The sequence below is a fragment of the Protopterus annectens genome, chromosome 1.part0 (genome assembly GCF_019279795.1).
Source record: "Protopterus annectens isolate FY-2018-M chromosome 1.part0, PAN1.0, whole genome shotgun sequence".
In the NCBI taxonomy this organism is placed as follows: Eukaryota; Metazoa; Chordata; order Ceratodontiformes; family Protopteridae; genus Protopterus; species Protopterus annectens.
The window spans coordinates 1209089811-1209108765 of record NC_056725.1 but is presented as its reverse complement, the minus strand read 5'-3'; positions in this window follow the sequence as shown (position 1 = coordinate 1209108765).

Genomic DNA, 18955 nt, shown 5'->3' with positions numbered 1-18955 from the left:
ATTTGAATCAGTCCATAGACCTTCCTGTGTTCTTTCCTAATCACACCAATAACACAGAATATAAACTGCACTAGTTGGATGTTCACAGACAGCTGCATTTTTATTTGCATAGGACTAAGGACATCAGGAAGTCGGACCAACTCTTCCTTTCCTATGCTGAGGGCAGACAGGGCCTTCTGGTCTCAAAGGTAACATTATCTAGATGGTTGTCTCACGTTATTTCATTCATTTACCAGCTGAGAAACAAGAAATTATCTACCAAACCTAAAGGCCACTCTACTAGGGCATTGGCTACCTCAGTGGCCTTCCAATCTAGGTTGCCCATGGAATCTATCTGTGCAGCTGCTACATGGGCTAACCCACATACCTTCATTTCTCATTACAAATTAGATATTGCTTCCAGGAACAGGGCTGATTTTGGTTCCACTGTTCTGAAGAGTCTGTTCCATTGAGCCACCCAGGATAGTAGTTGCTAGGGACGCTGTTCCAACCAGCAAGAATGAAGGTGAGATAGACAACTTAACATAAAGAAGTTATGTACCTACCATAACGTTGCATGTTAGTTGTCTTCTTCTCACCTTCTTTCTTGTATCCCACCCTCCATCCCCCTATCCTAGTGGATCGAGAGGAGCTCCCTTGTTCAGATTTCATTGGCTGAACCTTCTCTGGTTGTCCTTTCTGCTTAGATAGCTTCATAGTTAGATCCAAGGGGCTACTAGGGCAGAATTCTTCCTTAGTTATGTCTGGAATAGCTTTTTCAGACGAGATCTGGGTAGCTAATGCCAGGCATCATGGGATATGGGGTAGCCTCGAGCCAGTAAACAGCTCTCGAGCTATTGAAGATGGCTGAGTCGGAGCCGAGGATCGGCTCCGAACCCAACCAGCAAGAAAGAAGGCGAGAAGAAGACAACTAACATGGAACGTTATGGTAGGTACATAACTTCTTTTTCTTTTTTGGAGAGTAAGTTGTAAGGATTATGTCCCCATAGCAGAAATGCTTTGCAGAAAATAAGACTAGGATGAATGGCAATCTTATGTAACAGTTTTGGAGTGCTTTGCATTTGTAAAGTTTTCATTGGTTTATTTAGCATGAATGGATTTGTGCCACTAATCAGTATCTGGAACAGGATGACAATAAGGAGTAGGCAGCACAAGCACCAATCAGTTTCACAGATTTGTTGTTTTACACTAACAGCAGTGTCTGCACTTGTGCAAGCCAGCATAAAAAGAAATGGCAACCTTTGCGTAAAAATGCAAGAACAAATATCGGCTGCCTTTTGGACATACTTTATTCTGCAGTAGGTCAGCAGTCACCACATATTTAGCCCAAGGCTACTTACAGCATGTTTAATTACATCTGAATACTGATATCAACTCTGCTACACAATTCAGTACGTTAATATCGCACAACAAATACCATCCCAACACTTTGACATAGTATACCTGCCAGGGTTGGCAGTCATATAGGATGTGAATCCTTCCTGGCTAATGTATTTGAGCAGTTGGGTTTTACTGTTGGGATCAGATCTGGCCACTCAGGATTCCAAAATACCCCCACCCTAACAGATTTTATACTACAACCCCCCCCCCCCCTTTTATTATATTTATTTATGATTATCTGAGTGTGTGAAGCAAACTCCTGTCTTACTGGAAACCTTAAAATCACACTCATATAAAGATTAAATCACTCTCATATAAACACCATGGCTCTGATTCAAGAAATGCTTCTAGTAAGTTACATGAGCATTTAGTGTGGCTACAATGAGGGGCCCTCTTTGCAAGTAAGCAGCTTTGTATTATGATATAATGCAATGTACCTAACTAAAATACTGCCACTACTTGAAAAATTACATTTACTGCTGGAGTTGCATCAGACAAAAAAGGTTGTTTTCCAGGAAAACAGCACATTCATCCGGGTTACTTTGTCAAGGCAGACGTTAGTGGGATTATGTCTCCCTGAACTGTGCAACTACTCTGAAACCTTCCCCAACAATGTAGTTTGTGCATCTGTGTTTTTTAATTAAGGCCTTGTTTTAGCCAATTATGAAGTACAGTGGACCATTTTATAACTGCACCTCCAAGTAATTTTAACAACTAAAAGATTTTTTTTTATTAGAAAAATATTAGAGTTTAAGAAGTAAATATATGGGTAAAACCTTGAATGTATATTTGATTTATTTTAGACTTGTAACAGATGGCATGTGTTTGGTATATGAAGCCTTTTTAATATTAGGTCTAATGTGTTACTTTCTTTCAAATATGACTATGTTTTGATGAGCAGCTAAGCATTGTGGCAGATCTACTAAATCAAACAGGTTTACATAAAAAAATCTATGGAATAAACTACCATTTCACATAACATACAAATTGGACCAAAACATAGTGAAAATTAGATAATTTAAATGCATGAGTATTAAACTACTCTGCATCCTTTAGACAATACAGATGTTCTGATGGCTTTTAGTCCCTAGCTAGCTATTAATGTTGTGGTCATGTATAATACGTCCACCTGTGCCTATGAACTGTGTGCTCAGCAGTCCTGTTCTTTCAGCCACTGCCTGCAGTGATGTGATGCGATGTAGCGTTGTAACAGAGTGCTGGGCTCAAGCATTCTTGTTCCATTTCCATTCACTTAACTTTGTGTTATCCAGGCTTATTTTTGTACCTGGGTCTCTAGTAACTCTCGTTCAGTTGCTTATCTTAATATCATTTGCCTGCCAATGTGTTTTGATGAAGCTGTTCCATTGCTTATGCCAGATATGTCCACAAGTAAATCCTCAGATTAAAAGGAAGTAAATGCACCCCAATATAAACAAATGTACATATACAAAGTTCACCTAACAATGTGATGAAAATATACAAATTTAAATTAAGTCAAATAAGAAATGCAGTTTGCCATACAAGCTTCAAGGATAATACACATGGGTACAATAACTTAAAGTCCAGTATGACACTATGGCAACTGCAGAACAGAAAAACAGATATTTTCATCTCCGTTTGCTCTCTCAGTCAAGTCATAACCATGCTATCTATTCACCGATCCTACATGCACAGTCCCCTCTTTTTTCATTTGCAAATGTTTGAGAATTAGCTTTTTTCTATCTACCCCTATCATACCATGGCCCACATAACACAATCAAGCTTTATACTTCCATCTCTGCATCAAGCTTTATACTTCCATCTCTGCAACCAGACAGCTGACTACCTGCTCACCACTTCTCAGTTCAAATATCATCCTTCTGATCTATTTGCTCACCTACAAGAGAAAACAGGTGGAGGGAGCAATGCTATTGTCTTGCAAGTCTGGAATTTTTCTTAATGTTCTCACTACAATCCCTCACCCCCTGTGTTTAGTCTGCAGTATAAATACTGACTTTTTTGTACTGTGCACTTTTGTTTTAATTCTGGGTATGGCCCTTAATCAATGATGTTGAATTTAAATAGCTAGTTGCCAAGTTAATAAATGAATGAAATGGTTCCAAGCAATGTGACATCTCCTGATTTCACTTGAACCCGCACTCTTCATGAGTGCTCATGCAGCTCCATTTTTAGTTTACATCCCTTGATGAGATTGTTATGGATTTCACTTAAAGATGTCTGCAGCAGTGTGATTAAGGGACCCACTGCTTTACCCCCAGGAAAGTTAAGCTGTTCAAGCGTTCCTTCACCTCAGCTGGCTGTTTGAAAGTAACTCAGTACTCTATTCTTCGGTCATTTAGATTTAGTTAAAGAACAACTCATAGTATACACATTTTCAGCAAAGAAACTACAATATGCCTGAAATGCTCTTCTACCCACCGTCAAAGTAGTATAGTAGTCCAGCGAACTTTGTTCTACTGGTCAGTCTTTTAATGTCCCCTACTTGATCTGAAACTTAAGTTAGCAGTCACAAACTGCAGCTTTCATACTAACACAAAATGTTCTGTTTATTACCACAATACTTTCCTTCTTCATCCACCTTTCAAGGCATCTACCACTGAAAGTTATAGGGAACCAGCGCAAAAGAAAAATTATAATTTTAACATGAATGCTTCAGTGGTTTGGCCATAAGGGCGAAGATCAAGTTATCAGGAAGATGTAATTCCATTATAACCCATAGTCACACTGGCATATTGCTGCTGTACAATCTTTGTCATTTAATTAGTTGACAGTAGAAGTCAAAGGATAGTAATTACTTAAAAATTACAACATGAGAGCTTAACTGTATTTTAATGACAATGCCTGCCACCTATCAAAATAGTGCCATGATTTCTTTGCAAAAATAAATATTAAAGCAAATACTGATAAAAAGATTAGAAGAAAGCTAAGATATCACTTTTGGCAAGCCTTTGTAGTGTAAGTGCATAATGTGCCAGATATTATAAATACAAAAATACACTATTATTTTTAAAAGCAGTTTTCTGTGCAACAGAATGGCACACAGTGACATTTTTAGACTTTCATCTTAAAAGTATAGACTCACATAATACTGTTTTGCAGAAATTAATAGCAAGCTAAATTACTGCAATTTTTAATACCATATTCTGTCCTACACACACAAACACACACACACACACACACACACACACACGCGCGTGTGTGTGTGTGTGTGTGTGTGTGTGTGTGTGTGTAACTTGAGTGGTGGTTAGATATTATAAGTTGTTTACCAAATATTACAAACATAATAGTTACTGTGTTTACTTTGACTTATAAAATACAGGTTAAGACCTTGAAAGTAAAGAATACTACCACTATAAAAATAACTTGTGCTGAAGAGTTTGACATTTATACTTTTTAGTAACCCCTATGGCTCCAAAGATATGGACATTTGTTTGAAATGTGTTGACATAATTTGAATCTATCAAACAGCTTAGGCTATGTCCATTGGAAGTTACAGTGCGAACTCCCAGAACTCCATTGGACAGAATAAGTTAAAAGTACACTCTAAATCTCTTTTATTTCTGTATCTTACGTCCATAATGATTAATATACATTCTCAGTTATATTGCATGCAAAGTGTTATCTTGTAATCATTGGGCTCATTTTATATGCTTTGTTATGTTTATTATTCTAATTTTCTGAAAAATGAATCAGCACACAATACCATAAACCCAGGTCATGCTTAAAAAGAATCTTTAGAGAAACCAGCACACTTTCCTAGTTATTAAATCTTAAAAAAATATATTGTTACACCATTGATTATTTTAATAGATGCTTTCTTCTTCAATAATTCTGAACTTTACTGGTGGTGGTGCTACGGTAGCGTTGTCGCCTCACAGTAAGACGCTGTCCGGTTCGATTCTCAGCTAGAGCGTCTTCTGCATGGAGATATGCATGAATGGGCGTGCCTTCATTGAAGGTTGTGCATCAGGGCTGGTAACTCGGCACGTAAAAATCAACTGCCAATCATTAGCGGACCAGAGTTCCGCTGTGGCGACCCCTAACCGGGAAAAGCCGAAAGACACAAACTTGTGGGGAAAAGTCACTGTGGCCAAGAGAATGCTTCATTTTTAAGTTAACACATAGCATAGCATAAACTCAATAAATTATGGTGGTTGCTAAATTTTGACTCATTCAGTATGATTGCTGCACAAATGATTTTACTGTTCATCCTGTGAAATGATTATCATGACAGAAGTATATACTCTTGTTTTAGCTAGTACTCATGCTAAGAAATCATACATAGAAAAAGGGAGCTGTTGTTAGATGCAAGACAATTTTGCAGCAGGTCTCCCTGAGTATTTTGTTCTGCGTAGCAGTATAGTCACATAATCTAAGGTATAGAATGCACCTAAGAAAGCCAGGTGTGATGAGACATCATAGACCTTAGGGTTGAGTGTGGACCTTAGAACATCACATATAGGTATAGAGCAAAGGATTACAACAGTGGAACACATAAAGGAGCCATATATAATTTACAACTTGTTCAGCCAGTTTATATTCAGTGATCATTACAATGCTAGTAATGCGTACCTTTTAGTAATTCAGTTACTAGACAGCATTCTACACAATGATTCACAGAACATTTCAGCTTATTTCATCAACACATATAAATCTATACGTTTATGTATTTGTGCCTTTCTCTTAATGTAGAATAAAAAGTTACAAGATGCAGAAGATGAAAGTTCAACCGATGAAGAATTAGCAAGGGAAATTCTGGATTCAGAAGATGAATGGTCAGATGATGATGAAATAATACAGGAACTTCAAGAGATGGAAGATGAAATTATAGAAGAGGGAGTATTAAGGACACTTCAATATTGTGTACATAAAAAAAAACTTATCAATAATAATCAAAAAACAAGTCTCCCAAACGACTGAAAAGTTTTAGCTTTGAAAATGTTCAAGAAGGCATTTATGTCCAGGATAGGATGGGTTCAGAGTCATCTTAATAAATTTAGATGCTATTTACAAGTTAAATCCACTTTCTTGTGTTATATCTAAGTTAACAGCTGAATTTTGAATGTCATTACTTTGTACTTTTAAAGTAGCAGAATTTTCATGCAGCAACATTTTATTGTGACATGCATTTATGGGAAATTATTCTTTGTTTTGTAAACATTTTATCTAGTTTATGGTCACTGTTGATGTGATATCCCAACCTCATATAAAAGTGGAAAAAAGGTGTTGATGCCATTGGTGACTCTTTGTTCTGCTTATTCTTTATATAAAACAAAACCGAAAGACAAAAATAAAAGACATATTTGCATATATATCATTTTGTTTGGAAATGTTAAGAAAAACTATTGTAAGCTGATAGCAGGAATCAAGCTATGGGTAATTTGGAAGATATCCATGATTGTATTTTAATATATTTCTTTTCCAATATTACTGGAAAATGTTAATAACTGATGCCAAAGTTATTTGCTTTGATACCTTGAAAAACAGCTGATAAAGTAAAGGTCTACAGATCACAGAAATCCTACTTTCCATAATATAATTACATCTTAATTTTTACAACAAAATTTATGATAGGCTCCTTTTATAGCAAAAATGAGAACAGGTTTTACTTTTCTATTACTATCCTACCCACACCTTGCAGCCATAAAGTTGTGTTACCTGTCTAAGCAGTAAAGCCTTCCAACACTGTAATCTAAAACTCACAGAAAAATGAAAACCTACGCAAATTCCAGTTGAAACATGCAGCATTCGAAAATCCACAATAAAAAAGCAAACATGAATGAGAACCATAGCATGTTTTAGAGAAACTTTCAGTGTTTTCATCAATAAATGTTTCAGACTGTGAATGCTAATAAAAATGTGCAACTTAATATAAATTACTTGACATGATGTATCACTGATATAAAAAAAAATCAATGAAAATTATATAGTCATCTTTTAATCTTTTAGCTTTCAGAAAATAATTGAAAATTAATCAATTCAGAGATACCTGAAAGTGTGCCAGTATCCAGCCATGCCTGTTGTCTATATTTCTTCAAAATTAACAAATTCTCAGGCATTAAATAAAACTGCATCAAGGACTGAAAAAATGTTGCTTAGAACCTAGACAGACAACATCATGTCTTCCCATGTTGTCATTCATAATAGCTCTGACATGCTAATACATTTTCTCTTACCATCTCTACTTTGCCCTACCAATTTAAAAAGTAGGATAAATGCAGCATTATACAATGACCCCCCTTTAATATTCAAAAACGTGCACGCTGATTGGTTAGCGTGCACGTTGTAAATCAGAGTTATAGTTATGGAAAAAGGTCCGGTCGCCCGGACTTTTTCCATTACTATAACTTTTTTTACAGCAACGGAGAACGCAAGATCTCCGTTGCTTCACACTGTCTTGCTATGTTAAACGAGTTTAACATAGCGAGACAGCTTTAAAAAAAAGCAACAGAGATTCTCCGTTGCTTTTTTAAAGCTGTCTCACTATGTTAAACCCATTTAACATAGCGAAACAGTTTGTAAAAAGCAACAGAGATCTTGCTTTCTCCGTTACTTTTGCCCACAGCTCTGATGTACTGCGTAGGCATATGGATGCGCAGTACATCAGAACTGCCGTAGAATACCAGACAGCTGCGGAAGGGCAGCAAAGAGGCATTATACAATTCCATTATTTAAGAAAAGTAATTATTTTTTTTCTTAAATAATGTCATTGTATAATAGCAATAGCCCATGCCTGGGTGTGGGCAATGCTGGATTTAGCCACGGTTAGCTTTGTTTGGCCACTCGGGCTTCGCCCTCGTGACCAAACCACACCAACCGTGGGTAAATCCAGCATTATCCACACCCAGGTGTGGGTTATTGCTATAATACACAATATAAACCACATTCCTAGAAAGGCAAAGTAACCAGGAACTTTAAGGTGCTGCACTTTGATGATAGTTGAACCTCTTGATGTATGAATAAATGAATGTTGATTGTTAGAACTAAAGTCCAAGCCCAAACATTCCTTTCCAATTGAAATGTTGCTTCTTTCCCGTTCACATTCCCTTGTTAATTCTCTTTCATGTTATGACTCCTTTTATAAGTAAATAAAGGGGCAACATCTTGTTTATGAGAAGGCTTCGTGACTGTTCAGGATTCTGCAACTGCTAAAGATTATATTTCTTATCAATTCAGACTCCACAAACAAAACCATTACCGTAGTTCTGTTCATTGAGGGGATTATTTAGTTAATGGTCTGATAGATGACCTCAGGTCAGTGAAAATGTATAGCTTATATCTGGTACATCTTAAGATAAGCGACCTCACAAATCTGTGCTGTCACCTACCTTAGAGGTAGCTTGACTTGTTAAATATTTTACCTAAAGCTAAATAACATTGTACTCGGTTAATTAACTAATTCTGACAGGCTATTCCTTGATGCTTTTCTTTTTAATCATGATGGATGCATATTTGAATAGCTTAAATAACTGTTACTTTAAATAATTTTTGTGACGCTTCATGTGTAAACGCACGTGCTGTTTATAATATAGCAAGAGCTAAGAAATTAATCTCTAAAATTATACTGTTGTCTTTATTAACATAATGTCACATTAATAGTGATAATATATCTCAGCAGCAGAACAAAAGTCAATAAGCAAAGCATACAGACTTTTTATGTGATAAATGGTACAGCGTCTGCCCCTGCACCTTTAATAGATAAAAATGATGATATCTGCAATAATAATACCCCTCAAGCTGAAGACCAGATTCAAAAAGACAACTTACAATAGTATTAGTCACAAAGCCTACGTAAAAAATGGGCCATTTTATTTCTCCCACACTTAATTCAACTTTTAGTTACTTCACGGCCATTGTCAGGTGACCAGTTTGGTGGTGGGATACTTTTTCTGGTAAATTTCCACCACCACTGATCAATAATTGCTACCCACACCAGTCCCACACACAATAGCTGCATTTGCATTAGAGAAAATATTAGCTAGCATCCTCAGACTCCATACTGCAGTTCTAGCATCCTCAGACTCCATCCTGCAGTTCTAGCATCCTCAGACTCCATCCTGCAGTTCTAGCATCCTCAGACTCGATACTGCAGTTCTAGCATCCTCAGACTCCATACTGCACTTCTAGCATCCTCAGACTCCATCCTGCAGTTCTAGCATCCTCAGACTCCATCCTGCAGTTCTAGCATCCTCAGACTCCATCCTGCAGTTCTAGCATCCTCAGACTCCATCCTGCAGTTCTAGCATCCTCAGACTCCATCCTGCAGTTCTAGCATCCTCAGACTCCATACTGCAGTTCTAGCATCCTCAGACTCCATACTGCAGTTTTTCCCCTCTCACTCTTCATTGCTTCATTCCCCAGCATCCTTTTCTCTAAACCACAGTGCCAGTGGGTATGATTTTACCTTACACCTGAGCACTGCATTACACTCTTCTCTTCTTAAAACAGTCAAGTAACCTTATCAGTCATGGTACTACTTCAACTCCCAGTCCAACAGTAGACTCCCTTTCATGTTTTGACTGGATAGTCATCAAACAATCACATAGACTCTGCACTCTGATCATTTATGACTCTTCCATAAGTGACCATTGCTCCTTTACAGCCAGCTCTGTTATAAAACTTAAACTATTCCAGACTATCACAATTATTTATAGAAACTTAATTTAAAACTACAGTTGGCTGCTACTCCTGTCATGTATGAGGCAGTCAAAAGTTACTATCTGATGTTGTTAATCTTCTTTCCATTCATCATTGATGGGTTCATTTCAGAGCCCTCAGAACCGAGTCAGCCTTTTTACTAAGCTCGTGCCAGCCAAAAACTCTCCAGCTTAGCTTCTACCCAGAATGCCCTTCTCCCTGTTACCTCAGATCTCATTTGCCACCTAGCTGTAAAGCTGCGTTTCAGCTAACCTCTCAGCTAAGTGGAACTTTATTTGATATTTTGTGTGGAAAACTTTTGATATTTTCCTTTTTTACTGAGTGATTGGTATTTCTAGTGTGTTTTCTTCTGTTGGACCTTGATTTTTCTCTGCTCTACCCATTGTTACTGTTGGTAAACTTTTAAGTACTATTGTTGGTATGGCCTTTACTCCCTTACCTCTGTGGTATTCCTTCACTACCATAGCTGGTATTTTCCTTCTCATCTAGTGTTTCTTTCAGTAAGGTGTTTCTGTTTTACTTATATATAAATATATATATATATATATATATATATATATATATATATATATATATATATATATATATATATATCACTTTAGTGACACAACTGTGTAATTTTTGTTTTGAACTGTGTTTGACTTAGTTCTGACTGGTTATACTGCTGCCTGTGGTGTCTCTCTATCAAGATGTTGGATAAGAAAGGTACTTCAGGTTTTAAGCATTGTGCTTCATGTAATGGCAAGTTACCTAATTACCTAATAGTGATTCTCATAATGATTGTGTATACTGTTTGGGGGTGCCCCATTTTTTGGTGCAACCTCCTTGTGACATTTGTCAGAGTTTCAGTCAATGCACTCTTAATGAGCGAAAAAATAAACTGATACTGAAAGGGTAACTTAAGTCTCCCTTTTCAGAGGCCATTTCTGCGATGGAGGTTTCAACCCCTCCTACAAAAGACAAAAAGAGGTCCTGCTTGGTTCCCTCCTCACTATCGGGTGATCAGGGTAAGCCTGTGAAATCAAAGGTCCCAAAAATGTCCTCGGAGCATAACTCTGCCTCTACAGCTCCATCCTTGTCGGCTCAGAGCAGCTCGAAACCTACAATGCCAGCACCAGCTTTGGCACTGGTCCTGCCTCCGGCATCAATAATAGACCTCACTATGCCTATTATGACTTCGCCACTTGTGGCCACTACAGCTCGGGACACATCTTCAATACCTTTGTCAGTTACGAGTTTGGAACCGACCATCTCGGCTCCGAGTACCACATCAGCACCGAGCGTTTTTCCAACCAAGTTGGATTTGACCCCATTACTCCCAGTCTCGAAACTAGGGACTTCGGTGCTGGCAGACCTTACAACACGGACCCAATACTCCCCTTCTGTAGACCCATTTCTGGGCCAGATGTATAACCCATTCATTGACCGACCTGACTCTCCATCAGGAGTATCCACTAGATCCACCAGGAGCCTGTCAGAACACAATGTGGTGCGTCTTGTGGACCAGGTGTTGGCAGCCAGGGGGATACCCACACTTGCTAAGACCCATCCACCTGCAGGACTTGGATTGGTTTCTCCACAGACACCTTCTTACACTACTCCTTCGACCATCTCTTTTCTGAAGCCTTCTACTCCGACATCCTTCTCGGAACCCATCGTCTCGGTGTACTATATGGATCTCACTAAGGCTCCGGGTTTGTCCCTTTGGTCTTTGGTTCCTGCGAAACTGGTCCTTCCTCAATCTGGGGATTAGGGGACAGGAGACTCAGCCTGGGGCTCAGAGCCATGTTTGTCCTCGGTTCCATCCTCAGTTCTGATTCCCTCATCTGCACCGATCCTGCTTGAGGCTCCATCCGTGTGGGTGGGTTCGTCAGAGCAGGGTGTGACCCCAGTCCCGAGGTTGTCCTTCTCAGTTCTGCGCTCCCATCCCTCTTCGGGCGGACCTGCTTTCTATGCAATGGAGAGAGCTCTCACTTCTGGAAGCACTCCTGTGATGTTGGAACCCCAGTTTTTGCCCCCTGAGCTACAGCTACCATAGACCACCCCCCAGGGCACTGGGCAGGGAAGCCGCAGGACACCCTTGTTCAAGGTACCCACTCTTCCAAGTCCTCCTCAGAAACCCCCACTGAGGAGCCTCCTCGGAAGAGGATGTGCAAGAGGAAGCACATGGACTCAACTGAGGAGTCCTTGATGGAAGACATGGATTATGATGATGGTGAAGGGTCCCCATGGTCACCTCCTGGTGATGTCTCCTTTGGAGACATCCTGGAAATGCTAAAACAGAGAGGTGACTGGAAGCCCTCCAACCCTTCACCTGAGAAATCCGTGTTCCTCCGGGCTGTCCGTGCCCAGCCTTCTACCTCTTTGGTGACCCCACCTGCCGATGAGTTCATCCAGCTCATTGTGCAGTGAGCTTGGAAGAACCCTAATTCCACTGAGGCGATCCCTTGGAGACCTGACAAAATTCTTTCCCCTCCCAAGGAGAACCCGCATTGGTCCAGAGGGTTACCAGTAGATGCTATGGTGGTGACAACGGCCACAAAAAAGGACTTGGCTGAGGAAAGTCCCACTGTTCACCCACCCAACAGGGAGTTCCTGGAAGTGGACAGAGTTGGGAAGAGAGTTTTTGTGTCAGGAACCTTTGCTATATGGTCCCTGAATTATTTTGCACATTTTACGAGGATCCAGAGGGACCTTATCTCCAAACTCTCTGGGACACTCGCAGGACAGCTGTCTGATGAGGTCAGAGACAAAGTGGCCTCACAGCTCGCAACCCTGGAATCGATATTCAACTCGTCCATGAGGTTGCTCTCACATGCGACTGAAGGGGTGGCTAGAGCAGCGGATTCGGGCATTGTCATGAGGTGTCATGACTGGATGCGCATTTGTGACATCACGGACCCCTTCAAGTCTTCCTTTTTGAATGCTCCCATTGAATAATCATCCCTTTTTGGCTCCAAGGTTAAGGACACATTAGCTAGATGCAAGCAAGATGGAAAGACCCTGTTTGCCATAAGCCTACAATTTTCCAATCCTCAGTGTACCTTCTCCAGGAATCAGAGGAGTGGGAAAATGTGGCACAAGAAATCTCCTTTCCGTGCCGCACGTGGCGATGATACTCCCAGGGGCAGAGGAGGTTACAATTCCGGAAGATGTCCCGGCAGAAGGAGTTTATGTAACCAAGGCTCCAGGGACTCCTCTGGACAGCCTTATCAATGCTCCTGAGGAGCAGCCCAATTTCTTACCTATGGAAGCAGTCGGGGGTCATTTTTCTCTGCTCCAAGCTGCCTGGAAATCTATTATCACTGATTGTTGGATGCAGAGTATAATCACCAGGGGTTACACCATTCAGCTTTCTTGTCAAGCAAATGCTCCAAAAAAAATTCCCGACATTCCAGCCAGTCAAAGAGAAGAAGCAGCTTCAGAGATCATAAAGCTGTCTCAAAAATGAGTCATCCAACCAGTCCCACCAGACAAACACGGATCCAGATTCTACTCAGGATTCTTTTTGGTGCCAAAAAATACAGGGGACTGGAGACCCATTTTGGATCTCAGCAGCTTAAACAAGTCTGTCACCCAAACCAAATTCTGGATTGTCACAGTTCAGTCCATTCTCCATTTTTTAAAGGAAGGTGATTGGATGTGCTTGATAGATCTCTGGGATGCGTATTACCACATCAAAATGGACAAATGCTCCAAGAATCTGCTTCTCTTCTGGCTAGGGAGCCCAGTCATTATCAATTCCGTGCCCGGCCTTTCGGTCTCTCAACAGCCCCCAGAGTGTTCATGAAGTGCATGGCAGTGGTCACAGCTCACTTGAGACTACAAGGATTCCGGATGTTTCCATATTTGGATGACTGGCTCCTCACCGCCCCCACTGAACATCTTCTGGTAACAGCACTGCGTTATACCCTGTCTCTGGCAAATTTTTTGGGAATAACAATACATTGGGAGAAATCAAACCTTACTCCTACACAACAAATGGAATTCATTGAAGTAATGTTCAATACCTGGTCCTGTCTGGTGTCACAGACTCCAGCGATTGAGACTCCAGCTCCGAGTGATACTCTGTCAAACAAAAGTTTTGCAAGAGAAGTTCTTCAGGCCCTAGGATCTATGGCAGCTTCAATTCCAATAGTGCCCCTAGCGAAGTTACACATGCGGATCCTACAATGGCTCCTTCTTTGTCAGTGGTTCCCAAACTATCACTCCCTCAGTTACCAGATTCAAATAACCAGCTCCTGCAAACAGGACCTCCTTTGATGGATGAGGCCAGACATGGAACTTTGGAGTCGCCCATTTCAATCCCCTCAGCCCAGGGCCATTGTGACCTGCAAAAGAGAATACTGATTAGTCATCATTATCTGACATATCTTCTATACGCTTGTGATTTCCACCGACTTAAGTACATTATCTCAGTTTCTGATGCCCCTTTTGCACGGGCATGTGATGCAGCTCCTATTCTGAAAGAATGAGCTGTTAACTTCAAGATCTAGCCTCTCTATGGCTTTTTTCAGAACTGCCCTGAATTGCTAACTAGATAAGGAAGTACAGTCTCTGTGACACAAGAATGGTGTATCACCACTCGGATATATCAACTGGTATTTGCTAATCCATTTGATTATATCCCACCCTGTATCCTTTGGGTGCTCCAGCTTCTGCCATACCCCTTTTCCTAGCTGGTTCATTTTACTCTTCCTCACATGAACCCCCCACCCTGTCATCCTCTAACTTAATATCACTGAGCTCCAGAATCTATGGAGGGTTGTCCCTCTTATTGTGCTGCACTGTCTTAGCTCTCTAGAACTTACCACAGGACACTATTAGGTATACTGTCCAAAAGAACCACAGGTTGTACTCTGAACTAAATACCTCTTTCATAATTCCCTATAGCCATGCAAAAATACCTGGCCCAAAGGGCTGACACTCATCTGCTCTTCTAACCTCCATTCTTGCCCAACTTTGGAGTATTTTTCGAACTTTAAATGATTGAGCAGTGTCCTGCCACCTTCATGCCCTTTTGTACCATCTAATTGCTGCCACATGTGCACCAGTGCTGCACCTAGACATGCACATCCTTTTTAATCTAAAAATCTAACAATTGCTGTGGTATAGGTACTGGCCATTTTACTTGCCACCCTGAATCAGCCCTTGTTTTTTTATAAGATGGACAATATATTTCTTATATTTGTGTAATTTGATGCAGTGCTTTCTCTATCATGCCCCATATCAATTTTTCATCAGGTTCCAAAGTTGTTGTGGAATCCTGTAAGGCTCTGGGTCTGCTGCTGGCACCAATTGCCTGAACCTGTCCCACTGAAAATGAGACAGTGAGTCAACAATAGCATTCTCCCTCCCTTGAATATGCTGTGCTCTGAATGCTATGTTGTGCTGCATGCATTTCAGTATAAACTGTCTCATTAGTCTCTCTGTATTCCCAACCCACACAGGCATCTATTTAACAGACTAACTACCCCCCATGTTATCAGTTCTAAATAAAATGTACTTGTTGTGCAGCAAATCAGCCCACATATGCAACACTGCAACTAATGGGAAGAATTCCATCTCCATAATGGATGGACCCCCATTTTTCTTTTTTTCAGTCCCGTAGCCACTGTTCCACAACCCATTTGCCCTTCAGAAATCCTACAAACCCGATTCCCCCACTGCATCTGTAAACAATTGAGTATCCTTGTTCACTGTTCTTTGCTGCCACAGTAACACCCCATTATATTCCCCCAAAAACTCTTGCCATACCCCCAAATCTGCTCGCATTTCAGCTGTGATCCTCACCCTGTGATGTGGTTTTGTACACCCCCATCCTTTTGCTACTAATCTCTGCATAAATTACCTCCATATGGGAATAACCCTACATGCAAAGTGCATGCACCCTGCCAAGCTCTGAAGTTGTTTCAGTGTCACTTTCCTTGTTGCCATTACAGTCTGAACCAACTCTACTAATTCGGGGAGTTTGCCTTTTGGTAATCACACTTCTCCAGCCACTGTGTCTGTTCCAGTTCCAAAAAATACTAAGCATGTCATTGGTCCCCCAGTCGTTTCTGCTGACAAAGTAACCCAAAATCTTTGGCTATTTTCTTAAATGTTTGGAGTCCTAACTCACACAGCTTTGATGCCCTAGGGCCAGTGAATAATATATCATCTAATAATGTGTCACTTTCCACCTGAAGGACACCTGGTACACCATCCACTCTAAGAATGAGCTTAACTTCTCACATGTAGCACAAGCTGCTGCTCATCCCATTGGAATGCAACAGTCAATGCAATATTTCTCACTTTGAAACCTAGTGTAGATCAATGCCTGTGTATGTACCTTTAAGAAGCTATCCAAGAGCTTGCACAAGTGTATAAATACTGAGCACGTGCAAGTCTGACTGCCATTTTGTAGTTAGCTGTTGCGATGTAAGCATGTATGTATGTAAGGTCTGCCTGTTAACTAGTTTATTCTTATTTTATGATGCTACTCTCCATCCTGATGTGTTTCTATATATTAAAGCATCTAAATGAAACCCCCCACCTGCTTGTCATCTATGTTAGAGAGAGACGAGCGACATGGTGCCAGAAGTAGCATGTCTAAAAGACACAAAGGCATATCTAAAGGACATGAAGTTAGAGGCAGCATGGCTAAAACAACTTAAGGCACTTGCTTGGAAATGGAGGAATATACAGCAGTGAATCATCCCTAAAATGTGCAAACTTCGCAAAACAGGTCAGAAACGAATTTCAGGTGTTAAAACGTTTCAGCACTACTTCTTTTTTTGTAAAACATGAAACAAGGCATACAGAACATTCTAAATGATATTCGCATAAACTGATATGTACAATATTGATAAAAGTATTCAAATTACTACTGAAAATGTTTAAAATAAAGTCCGAATTGCACAAAACAAATAAAATAAAGGGAAACAACCACATTTTTGCAAAGCATGTATTTTTCGTATTAAGCAAAGATATTCAAGTTATCAAAAGTGTATAAAGTGTTCGCATGTTTGTGCAGTGTTACAGAAAAGTTATTTTGCAAACGTACAGCCATTACAGGGCATATTTCGAAGAATATAGCCATTACAGAGCATATTTTGCATAGAACAGTATTTTGGAGAGTTTATTGTGCATTTGAATGTTGTTACAATCTCACAAAACAGTCTGTTCATACATAATTACAACGGCCTTATTTTCAGTGTGTTTGCTTATACTTTGTAGGCAGATGGATTTCAAAAACCTAACGTACTTGTGTTTGACAGTAATATTGCTGAGAAGTGGAGAGTGTTTGAGCAAGAGTATGACATTTTCATACAGGCTGCAGTTTCTGATAAAGATGACTGCACAAAGGCATTTATTCTACTTAATTTAGTTGGGTCAGAAGCCATTGAAAGGGAACATTAATTTGTGTATGCACCTCCTATCTATACTGGAGAGGGGAAGAACCATCATATTGTACTGGCTGAGTCAAGGGGGGACCCAGAGTGCTTGAAATGTAAATTTAGAGAAATTTGTAACCCCCAGACAAATGTTACAATGGAAAGGCACTTATTTTACACAAGGGGATCAAAAATCTGGTAAAACTTTTGTAGCATATATAATTGACCTGAGAAATAAGGCTAAAACATGCAGATTTGATGACTTAAGGGATGAGTTGATAAAAGACAGACTTGTGTGTGGTATAAAAGATGATACTGTGAGAAAGATTTTGCTTCGTAACATTGATTTAACTTTGAATAAGGCCATTGAGATTTGTCAGAATATATGAGCTCACGAAAAGCACACACATATGCTTACAAACGAGAACAGCTATAGAAGGCACAGTGATAAAGCTCATGTTGATAGTATGCAGCACATAGTTGAAAGAAACCGGCCCAAGCACATGGCAGCAACTGTAGCCCCTGCATCACTCACTGGTAAACCCCAGAACCTTCCAGCAAATTCCAGAGTTTACACAGTCTCAGTGAAGCATAAGAGTGAGTCAGCAAATTCAAAGCAGGGGCCCCAATTTAGTTTCATTGTCAACTGTCATAACTGTGGTGGAAGTCATGAATTTAAAAGGGAGAAATGCTTAGTTTTTGCTGTGGTGCTATCTTTATAAAGTAAAAAGGAAGGGGATAGCATGCCCGCCACCGCCAATACATTCCTGCGGTTAGGCTGCTCATCTCGCTTCCCGCTTGCTCTCTCAGGTGCTCCCCCCTCTACAAACATTAAACCGGGAATACCCCCTGCACAGGAAGACTACCTCGGACTGCCTGCTCTAAAGTGTGTTTCCCACAAACCTTCATAATCTAGCGTCTTGCTCCCTCAGATGCTCTCCCCTCTACAAACATTAAACCGAGAATACCCCCTGCACAGGAAGACTACCTCAGACTGCCTGCTCTAAAGTGTGTTTCCCCACAAACCATCATAACCTAGCGTCTTGCTCCCTCGGGTGCTCTCCCCTCTACAAACATTAAACCGAGAATACCCCCTGCACAGGAAGACTACCTCAGACTGCCTGCTCTAAAGTGTGTTTCCCACAAACTTTCATAATCTAGCGTCTTGCTCCCTCGGGTGATCCCCCCTCTACAAACATTAAACCGGGAATACCCCCTGCACAGGAAGACTACCTCAGACTGCCTGCTCTAAAGTGTGTTTCCCCACAAACCATCATAACCTAGCGTCTTGCTCCCTCGGGTTCTCTCCCCTCTACAAACATTAAACCGGGAATACCCCCTGCACAGGAAGACTACCTCAGACTGCCTGCTCTAAAGTGTGTTTCCCACAAACTTTCATAATCTAGTGTCTTGCTCCCTCGGGTGATCCCCCCTCTACAAACATTAAACCGGGAATACCCCCTGCACAGGAAGACTACCTCAGACTGCCTGCTCTAAAGTGTGTTTCCCCACAAACCATCATAACCTAGCGTCTTGCTCCC